The sequence below is a fragment of the Triticum dicoccoides genome, chromosome 3A, assembly GCF_002162155.2.
Source record: "Triticum dicoccoides isolate Atlit2015 ecotype Zavitan chromosome 3A, WEW_v2.0, whole genome shotgun sequence".
Classification (NCBI taxonomy): Eukaryota; Viridiplantae; Streptophyta; class Magnoliopsida; order Poales; family Poaceae; genus Triticum; species Triticum dicoccoides.
In genome coordinates, this window is record NC_041384.1 from 27,177,626 (window position 1) to 27,201,089 (window position 23,464).

Here is a 23,464-nt window from a genome sequence, read left to right on the forward strand (position 1 = left end):
GGGAGCACACTGCTGGGGAGCCCCGAGCCGGCAACTTATAAGGAGCCGCTTCCGAGTGGCTGACCGGTAGGCCCAGGCGATCCCGTTAAATCCCGCAACAGGCGCGCGCGCGGTACGTGGCGAAAAAGGTGGCGCGGAGATCGAGGAGCTTCCATCCTATCCCATCCGATTACTTCGGCCGCCCCCGTCCCGCTCGCTTCCCAAAATTCGAATCCCGCAAAATCCGCGGGCTGCAGAACAACTCATCAAACTGAAGAGCCCGCTCGTGCCGACACTCGGTATTCCACAAGTAAGGAAATTCCACAAGTAAGGAAATTCACTCGACGAGAGACCAAGAATGGATCAAGGTGACCGAAAGAAGTTGACAACGTCATCCGTGACGATTGATCCAGTACAAGACATTCGTATAACGCTAAGAACCAGTCGGAAGGACCCCCAACTCCTTCCCCACTCGAACCTCGATCCATTCGGGGGCTAATGATGAAGCTATGTACCTAGGGTAGGGGCATGGACCTGTCCTAAGAGCCCTATCCAAGGACATCCCTGGAAGAAGTCACCTTTCAATCGACTTGAAGGTATCCCACTCGACGGATTCAAGACACTCGACCAGGAAGCTACCACTCGACTACGAAGCCAACCACTCGACTGACAGGAGATCTAAAGTCACTCCGCAAGAAAACGGTCGGCCATTAAGTAGTCTTTATGGTCATCATAGCACTTTAATAGGGACGTTACCAGTAACGCCCAGTCTTAATGTATTTTAACCCTGCATTACTGAGGACCGGAGGGGTCTGGCGAACTCTATATAAGCCACCCCCCTCCTCAGTAGCAGAGGTTGGCACCCCTGTAATTCATACACACATAATCCAGTCGACCGCCTCCGGGCACCGAGACATAGGGCTGTTACTGCCTCCGCGAAGGGCCTGAACTCGTACATCCTGGTGTATTTACAGCTTCTCCATAGCTGAGATCTAGCCTCTCCATACATACCCCCCTACCTCACTGTCAGAGTTAGAACCACGACAATATGCACGAGTAGAACACAAGTGAGTTGTGGGTGATATAAGTCATACTGCTTACCAGCATGTCATACTTTGGTTCGGCGGTATTGTTGGATGAATCGGTCCGGACCGACATTACGCGTATGCTTACGCGAGACTGGTTCTACCGACGTGCTTTGCACATAGGTGGCTGGCGGGTGTCAGTTTCTCCAACTTTAGTTGAACCGAGTGTGCCTACGCCCGGTCCTTGCAAAGGTTAAAACAGCACCAACTTGAGAAACTATCGTTGTGGTTTTGATGCGTAGGTAAGAACGGTTCTTGCTAAGCCCGTAGCAGCCACGTAAAACTTGCAACAACAAAGTAGAGGACGTCTAACTTGTTTTTGCAGGGCATGTTGTGATGTGATATGGTCAAGACGTGATGCTATATTGTATGAGATGATCATGTTTTGTAACCGAGTTATCGGCAACTGGCAGGAGCCATATGGCTGTCGCTTTATTGTATGAGATGATCATGTTTTGTAACCGAGTTATCGGCAACTGGCAGGAGCCATATGGCTGTCGCTTTATTGTATGCAATACAATCGCCCTGTAATGCTTTACTTTATCACTAAGCGGTAGCGATAGTCGTGGAAGCATAAGATTGGCGAGACGACAACGATGCTATGATGGAGATCAAGGTGTCGCGCCTGTGACGATGGTGATCATGACGGTGCTTCGGAGATGGAGATCACAAGCACAAGATGATGATGGCCATATCATATCACTTATATTGATTGCATATGATTATCTTTTATGCATCTTTTCCTGCTTTGATTGACGGTAGCATTATAAGATGATCCCTCACTAAATTATGAAAGTATAAGTGTTCTCCCTGAGTATGCACCGTTGCGAAAGTTCTTCGTGTTGAGATACCACGTGATGATCGGGTGTGATAGGCTCTACGTTCAAATACAATGGGTGCAAAACAGTTGCACACGCGGAATACTCAGGTTAAACTTGACGAGCCTAGCATATAACCGATATGGCCTCGAAACACGGAGACCGAAAGGTCGAGCGTGAATCATATAGTAGATAACATAGTGATGTTCACCATTGAAACTACTCCATCTCACGTGATGATTGGACATGGTTTAGTTGATTTGGATCACGTGATCACTTAGAGGATTAGAGGGATGTCTATCTAAGTGGGAGTTCTTAAGTAATATGATTAGTTGAACTTAAATTTATCATGAACATAGTACCTGATAGTATCTTGCTTGTCTATGTTGATTGTAGATAGATGGCCCATGCTGTTGTTCTGTTGAATCTTAATGTGTTCCTTGAGAAAGCAAAGTTGAAAGATGATGGTAGCAATTACACGGACTGGGTCCGTAACTTGAGGATTATCCTCATTGCTGCACAGAAGAATTACGTCCTGGAAGCACCGCTGAGTGCCAGGCCTGCTGCTGATGCAACTAACGACGCTAAGAACGTCTGGCAGAGCAAAGCTGATGACTACTCGATAGTTCAGTGTGCCATGCTTTACGACTTAGAACCGAGACTTCAACGACGTTTTGAACGTCATGGAGCATATGAGATGTTCTAGGAGTTGAAGTTAATATTTCAAGCAAATTTCCGGATTGAGAGATATGAAGTCTCCAATAAGTTCTATAGCTGCAAGATGGAGGAGAATAGTTCTGTCAGTGAACATATACTCAGAATGTCTGGGTACCATAATCACTTGACTCAGCCAGGAATTAATCTTCCGGTTGATAGTGTCATTGACAGAGTTCTTCAATCACTGCCACCAAGCTACAAGAGCTTCGTGATGAACTATAATATGCAAGGGATGAATAAAATAATTCTCGAGCTCTTCGCAATGCTAAAGGCTGCGGAGGTAGAAATCAAGAAGGAGCATCAAGTGTTGATGGTCAACAAGACCACTAGTTTCAAGAAAAAGGGCAAAGGGAAGAAGAAGGGGAACTTCAAGAAGAACAGCAAGCAAGTTGTTGCTCAAGAGAAGAAACCCAAGTTTGGACCTAAGCCTGAAACTGAGTGCTTCTACTGCAAGCAGACTGGTCACTGGAAGCGGAACTGCCCCAAGTATTTGGCGGATAAGAAGGATGGCAAGGTGAACAAAGGTATATGTGATATACATATTATTGATGTGTACCTTACTAATGCTCGCAGTAGCACTTGGGTATTTGATACTGGTTCTGTTGCTAATATTTGCAACTCGAAACAAGGGCTACGGATTAAGTGAAGATTGGCTAAGGACGAGGTGACAATCGTGTGGGAAATGGTTCCAAAGTCGATGCGATCGCGGTCGGCACGCTACCTCTACATCTACCTTTGAGATTAGTATTAGACCTAAATAATTGTTATTTGGTGCCAGCGTTGAGCATGAACATTATATCTGGATCTTGTTTGATGCGAGACGGTTATTCATTTAAATCAGAGAATAATGGTTGTTCTATTTATATGAGCAATATCTTTTATGGTCATGCACCCGTGAAGAGTGGTCTATTCTTATTGAATCTCGATAGTAGTGACACACATATTCATAATGTTGAAGCCAAAAGATGCAGAGTTGATAATGATAGTGCAACTTATTTGTGGCACTGCCGTTTAGGTCATATCGGTGTAAAGCGCATGAAGAAACTCCATACTGATGGACTTTTGAAACCACTTGATTATGAATCACTTGGTACTTGCGAACCGTGCCTCATGGGCAAGATGACTAAAACGCCGTTCTCCAGAACTATGGAGAGAGTAACAGATTTGTTGGAAATCGTACATACAGATGTATGTGGTCCGATGAATGTTGAGGCTCGTGGCGGATATCGTTATTTTCTCACCTTCACGGATGAGTTAAGCAGATATGGGTATGTAACGCCCTTGATGCGGCTATATCTCCCACGTGTCAAAGCACGACTTAGAGGCATAACCGCATTGAAAGCAATGTCGCAAGTGAGGTAATCTTCACCAACCCATGTAATATATAAGGGAAAAATACATAGTTGGCTTACAATCACCACTTCACACAATTACATGAATAAAGCATTACATCATCCAGATACAAACAAGGTCCGACTACGGAACCAAAGTAAAAGAAGAACCCCAAAATGCGACACGGTCCCCGATCGACCCCAACTAGGCTCCACTACTGATCAACTAGAGCAAAACAACACAAAGGACAAGATCTTCATCGAGCTCCTCCTGAGCTTGGTTGCGTCGTCTACACGGACTCATCGGCACCTACAAGCTGGTTTGGAAGTATCTGTGAGCCACGGGGACTCAGCAATCTCGCACCCTCGCGATCAAGACTATTTAAGCTTATGGGTAAGGTAAAAGGTATGAGGTGGAGCTGCAGCAAGAGACTAGCATATATGGTGGCTAACATACGCAAATGAGAGCGAGAAGAGAAGGCAGGGCACGGTCGATAAAAGTATGATCAAGAAGTGATCCTAACACAACCTACGTCAAGCATAACTCCAACACCGTGTTCACTTCCCGGACTCCGCCGGAAAGAGACCATCACGGTTACACACGCGGTTGATTCATTTTAATTAAGGTCAACTTCAGGTTTTCTACAACTGGACATTAACAAATTACCATCTGCCCATAACCGCGGGCACGGCTTTCAAAAGTTTGAATCCCTGCATGGGTGTCCCAACTTAGCCCATCACAAGCTCTCACGGTCAACGAAGGAATAGACCTCCTCCCGAGACATTCCGATCAAACTCGGTATCCTGGTACAACAAGACATTTCGACAGGGTAAAACTAAACCAGCAACACCGCCCGAATGTGCCGACAAATCCCGATAGGAGCTGCACATATCTCTTTCTCAGGGCACACCGGATTGTCTAAACTTCCGGTAGGCCAGCCCAGAGTTGCCCCTGGTGGCCACCGGCGGCTGACAAGTTGGACCAACAATCAGAGGAGCACTGGCCCGGGGGTTTAAATAATGATGACCCTTGAGTCCGCGAAACCCAAGGGAAAAAAGGCTAGGTGGCGAATGGTAAAACCAAAGTTGGGCATTCCTGGAAGAGCTTTACTTAAGGCGAACTGTCAAGGGGTTCCCATTATAGCCCAACCGCGTAAGGAACGCAAAATCCGGGAACATAACACCGATATGACGGAAACTAGGGCGGCAAGAGTGGAACAAAACACCAAGCATAAGGGCGAGCCTTCCACCCTTTACCAAGTATATAGATGCATTAAGTAAATAAGAGATATAGTGATATCCCAACAAGTAAACATGTTCCAAACAAGGAACAACATCTCCATGTTCCATCAAGGAACAAACTTCAATCTTCACCTGCAACTAACAACGCTATAAGAGGGGCTGAGCAAAGCGGTAACATAGCCAATCAACGGTTTGCTAGGACAAGGTGGGTTAGAGGCTTGGTTCAACAATATAGGAGGCATGAAAATCAAGTGGTAGGTATCGCAGCATAGGCATAGCAAAAGAGCGAGCAACTAAGCAAAGCAAATATAGTAGTGATTTCGAGGGTATGATCATCTTGCCTGAAATCCCGCAAGGAAGAAGAATGAGTCCATGAAGAAGACAAACGGATGTAGTCGAACGGTTCCTCACAAACGCGACGTTATTGGAACCAACCCGAAGAAGCAACACCGGAAAAGAGCAAACAACCTAGTAAACAACCACCACATAGACATGTCATGATGCACAATCAAGTATGATGCATGTCCGGTTTAATGATAAATGACATGACAAAATGCACAAGCAAAACTACAAATTAAGTGGAGCTCAATATGCAACGGAGTTGCATATTGAGGAAAACACCACATGACTATTTAGTTCGATCTTGTTTATGTACCCAACAATATTAAATGTTGTTAAACATGGCAAGAGGGTGAAGCAAAGAAAACTACCTATCTAGTCAAGTTTAAATGAGGCCGGAAACAACGAACAACAATTCCGGAAACTCCTCATGTCCATATTTTAGATTTGGTACTGTTCTGCCATAAACATTATTTTAGATTTGTTAAACATGCAAAGTGATGCCACCATGTTAAACTAGGCAAAATTCTACCCCATTTACATATAAAGTTTATTAAATTCGGAGTTACGGTTATTTAGTTATGAATTAAAGCATTTTAGCATGGCATAGGAGTAAATTTAACCAAACATCATTTTAAATATTTTAAACATGGATGAAAAAGACATATTATGAAACTACACAAAATTCTAAGGAAATTTCATATATAAATCATTTTAAACCGGTGCATAGATGATGAGTTATTATATGCATGAAACAGGAGGGTTTTTCTGTAAATCTGCAAACTCCTGGATAAATAGATAAATCACTCCGCGGAAAAAAAACATGAGTCAGGCCAAAACTGGCCCGAACTGGGCTCTACGGGAGGAAACCGAAGATGGGCTTCCTCACATTGGGCTCGGGCAGCCTGGCACAGTGCTAGGCCTCAGACCTTGGCGCGGTGTTGGGCCGGGTTACGCCTGGCAGCCCACACAGCTGGCCATCTGGGCTGGTGCGGGGCCCATCAGGGCAATAGGAGGAACGTCATCATCCTCCTCGTGCTCCTGCGCGAGCAGGAAGCCATGGAAGGTGGCGGCGGCTTGACGTCGGCGGGGCACGGAGGAGTGCCCGGAGGTGCGGATCCGGACGGGATCCACCCGATCCGTCCATTTCCGGCGCCGGTGGGGAGCTCTGCTGAGTGGGGCGACCAAGGCGGACGACGGGTGCCTACGGGAGAGAGAGAAAGAGGATGAGTGGGAGAAGGAGGAGATAGGTAGGGGAAGAAAGAAGAGCGGCGCGGTGAACTGGCCTGGGGAGATGGCGGCACGCCGGCGAGGTGCACAACGGCGGCGGGGTCCGAGGTCGCCGACGGGAGGGGTGATGGTGGAGCTCCCCCGATCCAGCTCGGGGTCGAGCAAGAGGAGGCGCGGGCTGCGCGAGGAACGGACGGCGTCGGTCGGGCGGCCGCGTGGGCCTGGGCGGGCCGCGCCTAGGCTCGGCAGGCCGTAGTGGTGGAGGCGCGGAGCTGGGCACGTGGCGATCTCGTAGAGGTGGAGGCCGGTGGGTTCGGCGGCGCCAGCCAGTGGAGAAGCGCCAAGTGGCGGAGGGGGCTTCGGGCGCGCCGGATCTGGAGGGGAAGACGGCGGCGCGGCCCTCGAGGTGGGAGGAGGTTGGCGGCGCGCGGATTTCGAGGAGGGGGTTTGGCTGCTGCCAAAAATGGAAGGAATGCTTCCTTTTATAGGTAGGGGCTAGGGTTTGAGGGGTTAGGAGGGGTTTTAGGAGCGTTTCAGAGCCTCTGATCGCGATCTGACGGTCCGGAACGGAGGGGGGTTTAGGTGGGCTGCAGGTGGGTTGTGAAAAGAGGTTGGGCTGAGATGAGAGGAGAGGAGTGCAGCCCGGCAACTATTTCCGGAGACCGAAAACGTCTGACATTTTGACCGACTATAATGTCGCTATAGTTATCCGTTGGGGCATCAAACGAACTCCGAATGCGATGAAACTTGACAGGCAGTCTATCTACACTATAACAAGACCACACGCCAACTTTCAACCCATTCCGAGAAAAATTTCTGGCCACCTAAAAAAATACTATTTCGGACATGCCGCGGGCGCGTGCAAGTGTGGTTGGGCTCCGAATGGACAACGGAGAGATCTCGGAGGCTGGGACGGATGCAAGTTTTGAAAACATGATGATGCAATGTACATGATGACATGACAAGATGCAACACGTAAGCGAATGACATGGCAACGACGGCGAATAACTGGACGACAACTGGCACATCGGTCTCGGGGCGTCACAAGGTATATCTACTTAATGAAGCATAAATCTGAAACATTTCAAAAGTTCAAAGAATTTCAGAGTGAAGTTGAAAATCATCGTAACAAGAGAATAAAGTTTCTACGATCTGATCGTGGAGGAGAATATTTGAGTTACGAGTTTGGTCTACATTTGAAACAATGCGGAATAGTTTCACAACTCACGCCACCCGGAACACCACAGCGTAATGGTGTGTCCGAACGTCGTAATCATACTTTACTAGATATGGTGCGATCTATGATGTCTCTTTTAGATTTACCGCTATCGTTTTGGGGTTATGCTTTAGAGATGGTCGCATTCACGTTAAATAGGGCACCATCGAAATCCGTTGAGACAACGCCTTATGAATTGTGGTTTGGTAAGAAACCAAAGTTGTCGTTTCTGAAAGTTTGGGGCTGCGATGCTTATGTGAAAAAGCTTCAACCTGATAAGCTCGAACCCAAATCGGAGAAATGTGTCTTCATAGGATACCCAAAGGAGACTGTTGGGTACACCTTCTATCACAGATCCGAAGGCAAGACTTTTGTTGCTAAATTCGGAGTTTTTCTAGAGAAAGAGTTTCTCTCGAAAGAAGTGAGTGGGAAGAAAGTAGAACTTGATGAGGTAACTGTACCTGCTCCCTTATTGGAAAGTAGTTCATCACAGAAAATGGTTTCTGCGATACCTACACCAATTAGTGAGGAAGTTAATGATGATGATCATGAAACTTTAGATCAAGTTGTTACTAAACCTCGTAGGTCAACCAGAGTAAGATCCGCACCAGAGTGGTATGGTAATCCTGTTCTGGAAGTTATGTTACTAGACCATGATGAACCTACGAACTATGAAGAAGCGATGGTGAGCCCAGATTACGCAAAATGGCTTGAGGCCATGAAATCTGAGATGGGATCCATGTATGAGAACAAAGTGTGGACTTTGGTTGACTTGCTCATTGATCGGCAAGCAATTGAGAATAAATGGATCTTCAAGAAGAAGACTGACGCTGACGGTAATGTTACTGTCTATAAAGCTCGACTTGTTGCGAAAGGTTTTCGACAAGTTCAAGGGATTGACTACAATGAGACCTTCTCACCCGTAGCATGCTTAAGTCTGTCTGAATCATGTTAGCAATTGCCTCATTTTATGATTATGAAATATGGCAGATGGATGTCAAAACTGCATTCTTGAATGGATTTCTGGAAGAAGAGTTGTATGCAACCGGAAGGTTTTGTCGATCCAAAGGGAGCTAACAAAGTGTGCAAGATCCAGCAATCCATTTATGGACTGGTGCAAGCCTCTCGGAGTTGGAATAAACGCTTTGATAGTGTGATCAAAGCATTTGGTTTTATACAGACTTTTGGAGAAGCCTGTATTTACAAGAAAGTGAGTGGGAGCTATGTAGCATTTCTGATATTATATGTGGATGACATATTACTGATTGGAAATGATATAGAATTTCTGGATAGCATAAAGGGATACTTGAATAAGAGTTTTTCAATGAAAGACCTCGGTGAAGCTGATTACATATTAGGCATTAAGATCTATAGAGATAGATCAAGACGCTTAATTGGACTTTCACAAAGCACATACCTTGACAAAGTTTTGAAGAAGTTCAAATTGGATCAAGCAAAGAAAGGGTTCTTGCCTGTATTACAAGGTGTGAAGTTGAGTAAGACTCAATGCCCGACCACTGCAGAAGATAGAGAGAAAATGAAAGATGTTCCCTATGCTTCGTCCATAAGCTCTATCATGTATGCAATGCTGTGTACCAGACCTGATGTGTGCCTTGCTATAAGTCTAGCAGGGAGGTACCAAAGTAATCCAGGAGTGGATCATTGTACAACGGTCAAGAACATCCTGAAATACCTGAAGAGGACTAAGGATATGTTTCTCGTTTATGGAGGTGAAAAAAAGCTAATCGTAAACGGTTACGTTGATGCAAGCTTTGACACTGATCCGGACGATTCAAAATCGCAAACCGGATACGTGTTTACATTGAACGGTGGAGCTGTCAGCTGGTGCGGTTCTAAACAAAGCGTCGTGGCGGGATCTACATGTGAAGTGGAGTACATAGCTGCTTCGGAAGCAGCAAATGAAGGAGTCTGGATGAAGGAGTTCATATCCGATCTAGGTGTCATACCTAGTGCATCGGGTCCAATGAAAAATCTTTTGTGACAATACTGGAGCAATTGCCTTAGCGAAGGAATCCAGATTTCACAAGAGAACTAAGCACATTAAGAGACGCTTCAATTCCATCCAGGACCTAGTCCAGGTGGGAGACATAGAAATTTGCAAGATACATACGGATCTGAATGTTGCAGACCTATTGACTAAGCCTCTTCCACGAGCAAAACATGATCAGCACCAAGGCTCCATGGGTGTTAGAATCATTACTGTGTAATCTAGACTATTGACTCTAGTGCAAGTGGGAGACTGATGGAAATATGCCCTAGAGGCAATAATAAAGTTATTATTTATTTCCTTATATCATGATAAATGTTTATTATTCATGCTAGAATTGTATTAACCGGAAACATAATACATGTGTGAATACATAGACAAACAGAGTGTCACTAGTATGCCTCTACTTAACTAGCTCGTTGACCAAAGATGGTTAAGTTTCCTAGCCATTGACATGGGTTGTCATTTGATTAACGGGATCACATCATTAGGAGAATGATGTGATTGACATGACCCATTCCGTTAGCTTAGCACTCGATCGTTTAAGTATGTTGCTATTGCTTTCTTCATGACTTATACATGTTCCTATGACTATGAGATTATGCAACTCACATTTACCGAAGGAACACTTTGTGTGCTAACAAACGTCACAACGTAACTGGGTGATTATAAAGGTGCTCTACGGGTGTCTCCGAAGGTACTTGTTGGGTTGGCATATTTCGAGATTAGGATTTGTCACTCTGATTGTCAGAGAGGTATCTCTGGGCCCTCTCGGTAATGCACATCACTTAAGTCTTGCAAGCATTGCAATTAATGAGTTAGTTGCGGGATAATGTATTACGGAACGAGTAAAGAGACTTGCCGGTAACGAGATTGAACTAGGTATTGAGATACCGACGATCGAATCTCGGGCAAGTAACATACCGATGACAAAGGGAACAACTTATGTTGTTATGCGGTCTAACCGATAAAGATCTTCATAGAATATGTAGGAGCCAATATGAGCATCCAGGTTCCACTATTGGTTATTGACCGGAGACGTGTCTCAGTCATGTCTACATAGTTCTCGAACCCGTAGGGTCCGCACGCTTAACGCTACAATGACAGTTATATTTTGAGTTTTATGTTTTGATGTACCGAAGGTTGTTCGGAGTCCCGAATGTGATCATGGACATGACAAGGAGTCTCAAAATATTCGAGACATGAAGATTGATATATTGGAAGCCTATGTTTGGATATCGGAAGTGTTCCAGGTGAAATCGGGATTTTACCGGAGTACCGGGGGGTTACCGAAACCCCCCGGGGGCTTAATGGGCCTACATGGGCCTTAGTGGAAAAGGAGGGAAGCAAGGGAAGTGTGGGGCGCACCCCCCTAGGCCCAAACCGAATTGGTTTAGGGCAAAGGGGGCCGCCTCCCCTCTTTCCTTCTTCCCCCCTCCCAAGTCCTAATCCAACTAGGAAAAGGGGGGGTGGGAGTAGGACTCCTCCGGCGCGTCTCTCCCCTTGGCCGGCCGCACCCCCTTGCTCCTTTATATACAGGGGCAAGGGGGCACCTCTAGACACACAAGTTGATCAAGTTGATCGTCTCTTAGCCGTGTGCGGTGCCCCCCTCCACCATAGTCCACCTCGATAATACTGTAGCGGTGCTTAGGCGAAGCCCTGCGTCAGTAGAACATCAACATCATCACAACGCCGTCGTGCTGACGAAACTCTCCCTCAACACTCGGCTGGATCGGAGTTAGAGGGACGTCATCGGGCTGAACGTGTGCTGAACTCGGAGGTGTCGTGTGTTCGGTACTTGATCGGTCGGATCGTGAAGACGTACGACTACATCAACCGCATTGTGCTAACGCTTCCGCTTTCGGTCTACGAGGGTACGTGGACAACACTCTCCTCTCTCGTTGCTATGCATCACCATGATCTTGCGTGTGTGTAGGAATTTTTTTGAAATTACTACGTTCCCCAACAAGTCCCTCTAACCATCCAACCACAGGCTGGTTCGCTACTTTACACAGATCAGTAGGCTCTCGCCAAACACAACCTACAATTTTAACCTGGCCGACCTCTACCTATGCCTTGTCACGCAACTCTCCTCCATGGTTGCCCCATTCTCCGAGATGGAAATCAAAGAGGCCTTCCTCCCACTAGCGAAAAAATGGCTAGCCACAACTTTCATTGGTGGTGCGCCATTTTTCCATCAACGCCAGAACTAATTTTTCAGATAGTGCTGGCGTCGGCCAATTTTGTACGCCATAGATATTGTTTGATTACTGGCATCGGAATCTTAGAGAATGCCACCTGTATGCAGGCCCCAACATTCTAACCTGGCCTAACTTAGTGCCGGCATCGCAAAAATGCCCTGCCACAGCACTAACCATAATAGCTATGACGTCGTCGAGTAAGTTACAACAACAGTATATTTTGCGGGCCCACTTTGGTTGGCTCATTTTTGAGCCAGCATAACACCGGCATGAGCAGTATTCCAACACCTGGGCTACATATAACTGTAATGGCGTTCCCTATTTTTTGTACGCCAACAATTACGCCGCAACACTATGCACATGTGACCTTGCATTCACTTAGATGTTTCCCTCCTTCTTTCTCCCTCTTTCCTCTTCCTTCTCTCTCTCTCTTCTCTTCTTCTTGATAAAAAGACCAAATTCTTGCTCATGAATTTTTTAAGTATGTAGTTAGATCTAGCTAGGTGATGCATTAATTAAGCTTGCTAGTCTTCACACTCTCACTCACTAAGCTAGTAGTTCTCTTCTCTGGAGAAATATGCCCTAGAGGCAATAATAAAGTTGTTATTTATATTTCCTTATATCATGAAAAATGTTTATTATTCATGCTAGAATTGTATTAACCGGAAACTTAGTACATGTGTGAACACATAGATAAATAGAGTGTCTCTAGTATGTCTCTACTTGACTAGCTCGTTAATCAAAGATGGTTAAGTTTTCTAGCCAAAGACATGTGTTGTCATTTGATGAATGGGATCACATCATTAGAGAATGATGTGATGCATAAGACCCATCTGTTAGCTTAGCACTATGATCGTTTAGTATATTGTTATTGCTTTCTTCATGACTTATACATGTTCCTATGACTATGAGATTATGCAACTCCCGAATCCGGAGGATTTGTCACTCCGATTGTCAGAGAGGTATCTCTGGGCCCTCTTGATAATGCACATCACTATAAGCCTTGCAAGCAATGTGACTAATGAGTTAGTTATGGGATGATGCATTACGGAATGAGTAAAGAGACTTGCTGGTAACGAGTTTGAACTAGGTATGATGACACGGACGATCGAATCTCGGGCAAGTAACATACAAATGACAAAGGGAACAACATATATTGTTATGCGGTTTGACCGATAAAGATCTTCGTAGAATATATAGGAGCCAATTTGAATATCCAGGTTCCGCTATTTCTTATTGACCGGAGATGAGTCTCGGTCATGTCTACATAGTTCTCGAACCCGTAGGGTCCGCACGCTTAACGTTCGATGATGATCGATATTATGAGTTTATGTGTTTTACTGTACCGAAGGTAGTTCGGAGTCCCGGATGTGATCACGGACATGACAAGGAGTCTCGAAATGGTCGAGACATAAAGAATGATATATCGGACGATGTTATTCGGACACCGGATGAGTTCCGGGGGTCATCGGATAAATATCGGAGTGCCGGAAGGGTTATCGGAACCACTGGAGAAGTAATGGGCCTTATTGGGCCTAGGGGAGAGAGAGAGAGAGGGACTGCCAAGGGCTGGCCCGCGCCCCCCATGGGCCTAGTCCGAATTGGACTAGGGGAGGGGCGGCGCCTCCTCCTTCCTTCTCTTTCCCCCTCCTTCCTTCTTCTACTAGTAGGACTAGGGAAGGGGGAGTCCTACTCCTACTAGGAGGAGGATTCCTCCCCCCTTGGCGCGCCTATGAGGGCTGGCCGGCCTCCCCCTCCCTCCTTTATATACGTGGGGAGGGGTCACCCTAGAACACAAGTTGGCAGTTGTCTTAGCCGTGTGCGGTGCCCCCTCCACAAATTTCCACCTCAGTCATATCATTGTAGAGCTTAGGCGAAGCCCTGCATCGGTAACTTCATCAACACCGTCACCACGCCATCGTGCTGACGAAACTCTCCCTCGGCCTCAGCTGGATCAAGAGTACGAGGGACGTCACCCAGCTGAACGTGTGCAGATCGCGGAGGTGCCGTGCGTTCGGTACTTGATCGGTTGGATCGCGAAGGCGTTCGACTGCATCAACCGCGTTACTTAACGCTTCCGCTTTTGGTCTATGAGGGTATGTGGACACTCTCTCCCCGCTCATTGCTATGCATCACCTAGATGGATCTTGCGTGTGCGTAGGATTTTTTTTTGAAATTACTGCATTCCCCAATAGTAGCATCCGAGCCAGGTCTATGCATAGATGTTATATGCACGAGTAGAACACAAAGGAGTTGTGGGCGTGGGTATATACATATTGCTTGTTGTCACTAGTTGTTTCTTGATTCGGCAATATTGTTGGATGAAGCGTCCCGGACCGACATTACATGACCGCCTTCATGAGACTAGTTCTACCGACGTCCTTTGCACACAGGTGGCTGGCGGGTGTCAGTTTCTCCAACTTTAGTTGAATCGGATTCAATGAACAGGGTTCTTTCTGAAGATCAAAAAGCAATCACTATACCGCGTTGTGGTTTTTTGATGCGTAGGTAAGAACGGTTCTTGCTAAGCCTGTAGCAGCCACGTAAAACTTGCAACAACAAAGTAGAGGGCGTCTAACTTGTTTTTGCAGGGCATGTTGTGATGTGATATGGTCAAGACTTTATTATATAAATTATTGTATGAGATGATCATGTTTTGTAAGACAGTTATCGGCAACTGGCAGGAGCCATATGGTTGTCACTTTATTGTATGAAATGCAATCGCCATGTAATAGCTTTACTTTATCACTAAGTGGTAGCGATAGTCGTACAAGCAATAGTTGGCGAGATGACAATGATGCTACGATGGAGATCAAGGTGTCAAGCCAGTGACGATGGTGATCATGACGGTGCTTTGGAGATGGAGATCAAAGGCACAAGATGATGATGGCCATATCATATCACTTATTTTATTGCATGTGATGTTTATCCTTTATGCATCTTATTTTGCTTAGTTCGGCGGTAGCATAGAAGATGATCTCTCACTAAATTTCAAGGTACAGGTGTTCTCCCTGAGTATGCACAGTTGCTACAGTTCATCATGCCAAGACATCACGTGATGATCGGGTATGATAAGCTCTACATTCACATACAATGGGTGCAAGCCAGTTTTGCACATGCAGAATACTCAGGTTAAATTGACGAGCCTAGCATATGCAGATATGGCCTCGGAACATTGAGACCGAAAGGTCGAGCGTGAATCATATAGTAGATATGATCAACATAGCTAGTGATGTTCACCATTGAAAACTTCTCCATCTCACATGATGATCGGACATGGTTTAGTTGATATGGATCACGTGATCACTTAGATGATTAGAGGGATGTCTATCTAAGTGGGAGTTCTTAAGTAATATGATTAATTGAACTTTAATTTATCATGACCTTAGTCCTGGTAGTTTTTGCATATCTATGTTGTAGATCAATAGCTCGCGTATAGCTCCCATGTTTTATTTTTGATATGTTCCTAGTGAAAAACATGTTGAAAGATGATAGTAGCAATGATGCGGACTAGCTCCATGATCTGAGGATTATCCTCATTGCTGCACAGAAGAATTATGTCCTTGATGCACCGCCAGGTGACAAGCCTATTGCAGGAGCAGATGCAGACGTTATGAATGTTTGGCAAGCTAGGTATGATGACTACTTGATAGTTTAGTGCGCCATGCTTTACGGCTTAGAACCGAGACTTCAAAAACGTTTTGAACACCATAAAGCATATAAGATGTTCCAAGAGCTAAAACTGGTATTTTAGATTCATGCCCGAGTCGAGAGGTATGAGACCTCTGACAAGTACTTTTCCTACAAGATGGAGGAGAATAGCTCAACCAGTGAGCATGTGCTCAGATTGTCTGAGTACTACAATCGCTTGAATCAAGTGGGAGTTAATCTTCTAGATAAAATAGTAATTGACAGAGTTCTCTAGTCACTATCGCCAAGTTACTTGAACTTCGTGATGAACTATAATATGAAAGGGATGACAAAAATGATTCCCGAGCTCTTCGTGATGCTGAAATCAACGAAGGTAGAAATCAAGAAAAGCATCAAATGTTGATGGTTTACAAGACCACTAGTTTCAAGTAAAATGGCAATGGAAAGAAAGAGAACTTCAAGAAGAATGGCAAGCAAGTTTCCACTCCCATGAAGAAGCCCAAAGCTAGACCCAAGCCTGAAACTGAGTGCTTCTACTGCAAAGGAAATGGTCACTGGAAGCGGAACTGCCCCAAATACTTGGCAGATGAGAAGGATGGCAAAGTGAACAAAAGTATATATGATATACATGTTATTGATGCATACTTTGCTAGTGTTCATAGTAGCCCTTGGGTATTTGATACTAATTCAGTTGCTATGATTAGTAACTTGAAACAGGAATTACAAAATGAACAGAGACTAGTTGAGGGCGAGGTGACGATGTGTGTTGGAAGTGATTCCAAGGTTGATAAGATGACCATCGCACACTTCCTTTACCTTCGGGGTTAGTGTTAAACCTAAAATAAATGTTATTTGGTGTTTGCGTTGAGCATAATATGATTGTATCATGTTTATTGCAATACGGTTATTCATTTAAGTCAAAGAATAATTGTTATTCTGTTTACATGAATAATACCTTCTGAGGTCATACACCCAAGGTGAATGGTTTACTAAATCTCAATCATAGTGATACACATATTCATAATATTGATGCCAAAAGATGCAAAGTTGATAATGATAGTGCAACATATTTGTGGCACTGCTGTTTAGGTCATATTGGTGTAAAGCGCATGAAGAAACTCCATGCTGATGGGATTTTGGAATTACTTGATTATGAATCACTTGATGCTTGCGAACCATGCCTCATGGGCAAGATGATTAAGACTCCATTCTCCAGAACAATGGAGCGAGCAACTGACTTATTGGAAATGATGCATATTGATGTATGCGATCCGATGAGTGTTGAGGCTCGCGGCGGGTATCATTATTTTCTGACCTTCACAGGTGATTTGAGCAGATATGGGTATATCTACTTAATGAAACACAAGTCTGAAACATTTGAAAAGTTCAAAGAATTTCAGAGTGAAGTAGAGAATCATCGTAACAATAAAATAAAGTTTCTACGATCTGATCGCGGAGGCGAATATTTGAGTTACGAGTTTGGCCTTCAATTAAAATAATGTGGAATAGTTTTCCCAAACTCATGCCACCTGGAACACCATAGCATGATGGTGTGTCCGAACATCGTAATCGTACTTTATTAGATATGCTGCGATCTATGATGTCTCTTACCGATTTACCACTACCGTATTGGGATTATGCATTAGAGACAACTGCATTCACATTAAATAGGGCACCATCTAAATCCGTTGAGACGACACCATATGAACTGTGGTTTAGCAAGAAACCTAAGATGTCGTTCCTTAAAGTTTGGGGCTATGATGCTTATGTGAAAAAGCTTCAACCTGATAAGCTCGAACCCAAATCTGAGAAATGCGTCTTCATAGGATACCCAAAGGAAACTGTTGGGTACACCTTCTATCACAGATCCGAAGGCAATATTTTCGTTGCTAAGAATGGATCCTTTCTAGAGAATGAGTTTCTCTTGAGGGGTGTGAGTGGGAGGAAAGTAGAACTTGATGAGGTAACTGTACCTTCTCTCGAATTGGAAAGTAGTTCATCAGATAAATCTATTCCTGTGATGCCTACACCAACTAGAGAGGAAGTTAATGATGATGATCATGAAACTTCGGATCAAGTTACTACAGAACTTCGTAGGTCAACCAGAGCACGATCCGCACCAGAGTGGTACGACAATCCTGTACTGGAAGTCATGTTACTAGACCATGATGAACTTACGAACTATGAGAAAGTGATGATGAGCCTAGATTCCGTAAAATGGCTTGAGGCCATGAAATCTGAGATGGGATCCATGTATGGGACCAAAGTATGGACTTTGGTGGACTTGCCCAATGATCGGCAGCAAGCCATAGAGAATAAATGGATCTTTAAGAGGAAGATGGACGCTGATAGTAGTGTTACTATCCACAAAGCTCGAATTGTCGAAAAACAATTTTTGACAAGTTCAAGGTATTGACTAGGATGAGATTTTCTCATTCGTAGCGATGCTTAAGTCTGTCCGAATCATGTTAGCAAATTGCCACATTTTATGAAATCTGGCAAATGGATATCAAAGCTACATTCCTTAATGGATTTCTTAAAGAAGAGTTGTATATGATGCAACCAAAAGGTTTTGTCAATCCTAAAGGTGCTAACATAATGTGCAAGCTCTAGCGATCAATCTATCGACTAGTGCAAGCATCTCGGAGTTGGAATACACGCTTTGATAAGTTGATCAAAGCATATTGTTTTATACAGACTTGCGGTGAAGCTTGTATTTACAAGAAAGTGAGTGGGAGCACTATAGCCTTTCTGATAAGTATATGTGAATGCCATATTGTTGATCGGAAATGATGTAGATATTTTTTTAAAGCATAAAGGAGTGTTTGAAAATAGTTTTCAAAGAAAGACCTCGGTGAAGTTGTTTACATATTAGGCATCAAGATCTATAGAGATAGATCAAGACGCTTGATAAAGATTTTTCAATGATTACATACCTTGCCAAGATTTTTGAAGTAGTTCAAAATGGAACAGTCAAAGAAGGAGTTCTTGCCTGTATTGCAAGGTGTAAAGTTGAGTAAGACTCAAAACATGACCATGGCAGAAAATAGAAAGAGAATGAAAGCCATCCCCTATTCCCCAACCATAGGTTCTATAAAGTATGCTATGCTATGTACCAAACCTATTGTGTACCTTGCCATGAGTTTGGCAAGGGGGTACGATATTGATCCAGGAGTAGATCACTTGACAGCGGCCAAAATTATCCTTAGAAGACTAAGGAGATATTTCTCGATTATGGAGGTGATAAAGAGTTCGTCGTAAAGAGTTACACCGATGCAAGCTTTTACACCGATCTAGATGACTCTAAGTCTCGATCTAGATACATATTGAAAGTGGGAGCGATTAGCTAGAGTAGCTCCGTGCAGAGCATTGTAGACATAGAAAATTTGCAAAATACATACGGCTCTGAATGTGGCAGACCCGTTGACTAAACCTCTCTCACAAGCAAAACATGATCACTCTTTGGGTGTTAATCACATAGCGATGTGAACTAGATTATTGACTCTAGTAAACCCTTTGGGTATTAGGCACATGGAGATGTGAACTAATCACATAAAGATTTGAACTATTGGTGTGAACTCACATGACGATGTGAACTAGATTATTGACTCTAGTGCAAGTGGGAGACTGAAGGAAATATGCCCTAGAGGCAATAATAAAGTTGTTATTTATATTTCCTTATATCATGATAAATATTTATTATTCATGCTAGAATTGTATTAACCGAAAACTTAGTACATGTGTGAATACATAGACAAACAAAGTGTCTCTAGTATGCCTCTACTTAACTAGCTCGTTAATCAAAGATGGTTAAGTTTCCTAGCCATAGACATGTGTTGTCATTTGATGAATGATGTCTACTACACAATCTTCTTCTTATAGATGTTGTTGGGCCTCCAAGTGCAGAGGTTTGTAGAACAGTAGCAAATTTCCCTCAAGTGGACGACCTAAGGTTTATCAATCCGTGGGAGGCATAGGATGAAGATGGTCTCTCTCAAATAATCCTACAACCAAATAGCAAAGAGTCACTTGTGTCCCCAACACACCCAATACAATGGTAAATTGTATAGGTGCACTCGTTCGGCGAAGAGATGGTGATACAAGTGCAATATGGATGGTAGATATAGGTTTTTGTAATATGAAAATATAAAAACAGCAAGGTAACTAATGATAAAAGTGAGCACAAACGGTATTGCAATGCTTTGAAACAAGGCCTAGGATTCATACTTTCACTAGTGCAAGTTCTCTCAACAAGGATAACATAATTAGACCATATAACTATCCCTCAACATGCAACAAAGAGTCACTCCAAAGTCACTAATAGCGGAGAACAAACGAAGAGATTATTGTAGGGTACGAAACCACCTCAAAGTTATCCTTTCTGATTGATGTATTCAAGTGTCCATAGTAAAATAACACGAAGCTATTCTTTCCGTTCGATCTATCCTAGAGTTCGTACTAGAATAACACCTTCAGACACAAATCAACCAAAACCCTAATGTCACCTAGATACTCCAATGTCACCTCAAGTATCCGTGGGTATGATTATACGATATGCATCACACAATCTCAGATTCATCTATTCAACCAAAACAAAGAACTTCAAAGAGTGCCCCAAAGTTTCTACCGGAGAGTCAAGACGAAAACGTGTGCCAACCCCTATGCATAAGTTCACAAGGTCACGGAACTCGCAAGTTGATCACCAAAACATACATCAAGTGGATCACGTGAATATCCCATTGTCACCATAGATAAGCACATGCAAGACATACATCAAGTGTTCTCAAATCCTTAAAGACTCAATCTGATAAGATAACTTCTAAGGGAAAACTCAATCCATCACAAGGAGATAGAGGGGGAGAAACATCATAAGATCCAACTATAGTAGCAAAGCTCGCGGTACATCAAGATCCTACCAAATCAAGAACATGAGAGAGAGATCAAACACATAGCTACTGGTACATATCCTCAGCCCCGAGGGTGAACTACTTCCTCCTTGTCATGGAGGGTGCCGGAACGGGTCTAGATTGGTTTTCGATGGCTACAGAGGCTTGCGGTGATGGAACTCCCGATCTAAGTTTCTTTCTGGAAGTTTGGGTATATATATAAGAAGTGTTGGAGTCGGGAACAAGTCAGGGGGGTCCCCGAGGCGGCCACGAGGTAGGGGGCACGCCCAGGGGGTAGGGCGTGATGAAGACATGTACCTAGGGTAGGGACACGGACCTGACCAAAGAGTCCTACCCTAGGACACCCCTAGAAGAAGTCACCTTTCAATCGACTTGAAGGTATCCCACTCGACGGGTTCAAGACACTCGACCAAGAAGCTATCACTCGACCATGAAGCCAACCACTCGACTGCCAGGAGACCTAAAGTCACTCCACAGGCAAACGGTCGGCTGTTAAGTAGTCTTTATGATCATTATAGCACTTTATTAGGGGCGTTACCAGTAACACCCAACCTTAAATGTACCTTAAACCCTGCATTACTGAGGGCAGGAGGGGTCCGGCGAACTCTATATAAGCCACCTCCCTCCTCAGTGTGAAGGGTTCGCACCCCTGTAATCCATACACGCATAATCCAGTCGACCGCCTCCGGGCTCCGAGACGTAGGGCTATTACTTCCTCTGAGAAGGGCCTGAACTCGTAAACCTCGCGTGTAACAACTTCCCAATAGCTAAGATCTAGCCTCTCCATATTCACCCTCCTACATCACTGTCAGAGTTAGAACCACGACAGTTGGCGCCCACCGTGGGGCGGGAATCTTAGCGCCTGATTGGAGAAGTTGCGATTCTTCCGATCCCTTTGATCATGTTTTCTTGCGGAGTTTTGGTGGAGCACCGCGAGATCCGTCTCGGCGCGCTCACCTTCATCGTCGATGACTCCGCCTGGCTTCAGGAGGCACCACTCGACGTCGACGCGCTCCCCGTCCGCGGTGCGACGCATTTCCGCGCATTCGTTCGTGGCGTCCTCCTGCGGCAGCCGTTGACCCAGTATCGGTCGGCCCCCGTATCGTCTCCCCGCTCTGCCTCCCACCGGCGCAAGCGCTTCGGTCGGTCGAGACTTCAGAGGTGGGTGAGACATGTCGTGGCACGCCAGTCGGCCACCCCGCAAGTCACAGCGATCGAGCCCGACGAATCCCTCTGCGGCCTGTTCGACTGGCTTCGCGGAGACCGCATCCGAGTGCGACAGCAGCGACCCAGCGGCTGAGATTCTGACGGTCGATGGAACGCACAGTCCTCCCGGTTTCCCTCGCGCTGGTGGAGGCGCAGGTGGAGGCGATCCGTCGCATCCCCATGATGAGTATCTCCCCGAACCTCTCACGTCATTACAGCGAGAGGAGCTTCGCCGCCGGAACATGGACGCGCTCCGCACTCCTATCGTCGGAGAGACCCCCGAGGCCCGGGCCTTGGAGGACGCGCGTTTGGCCAACTTGGCCGAGCGCACTCGACTGGAGAATCTCCAGCGAGCACTCGACGAGCGAGCGCGTCAGCGGGCTCCTGAGTCTAGTCGACGCCAGCTCTTCCCGCCGACGCAGGTATATCGAACCCCAGTTCAGAATTTGGCCGATGCGGCCCGTATAGCAGAATCAATTCAGCCCTCCCAGTCGAAGGCTGGCAGGGGCTTGTTACAGATCAGAGCATTGCTCCGGGCGGCAGGAAACCAGAATTCCGCTGTCTCTCAGTCGCGGGATAGGATCCACAGTCGATCTGTCGCAACAGATACAGTCGAGTCGGCTCACAGCCCGAGATCACCCCCGAGGCGTGAGGGACGTGGTGACCGGCGTGACCAGTATAGGAGAAATGAGCAGTATGATCACCGATTTGACCGTGATGATCGACGTCGAGTGCCAACCCCTCCCCCGAGGAGTGGGTCATATGCGCCTCGACGGCAAGATGACAGACGCCCTCATAGTGTTGGGCAGAGGATTCCAGTCGACCCCAGAGACCCAGGCTTTGATGCGAGATCCATCCTCGTTCAAGGTTTCGTTGATAGGAACAGAGCTCATCGAGAAGGCCACAACAGAGATGCGCCTGCCAGCAGCGGAGTACGTGCTTCAGGGCCAGAGTGTTTCAGTCGAGCCATCAGAGCCGCAGTGATTCCTCCCAATTTCAGGCTGGCGACTGGAATCAGCAAGTTCACCGGTGAATCTAAGCCTGACACTTGGCTCGAAGATTACCGAGTAGCTGTACAGATTGGCGGTGGCAATGATGAGGTGGCCATGAAGCATTTGCCTCTCATGTTAGAGGGCTCGGCCAGAGCGTGGCTAAATCAGTTAGCACCCAACAACATTTACATTTGGGAGGACCTCTCCCGAGTGTTTATCACGACCTTTGAAGGAACATGCAAGCGACCTACAGGCCTTACAGAGTTTCGGTCTTGCATGCAGAAGCCGAATGAAACTCTGAGGGAATACATCCAGAGGTGGATCATGCTGCACAACTCGGCTGAGAATGTGCCAGACCATCAAGCAGTTTGTGCCTTCAAGGAAGGTGTTAAATACAGAGAGTTGAATCTGAAGTTCGGTCGAACTGGAGAGATGTCTCTGAATCGGATGATGGAGATTGCCACCAAGTACGCTAACGGAGAAGATGAAGATCGACTCCGGAGTGGCAAGCAGAAAGCAGTCGCCCAGGAAACCGGAGGAAA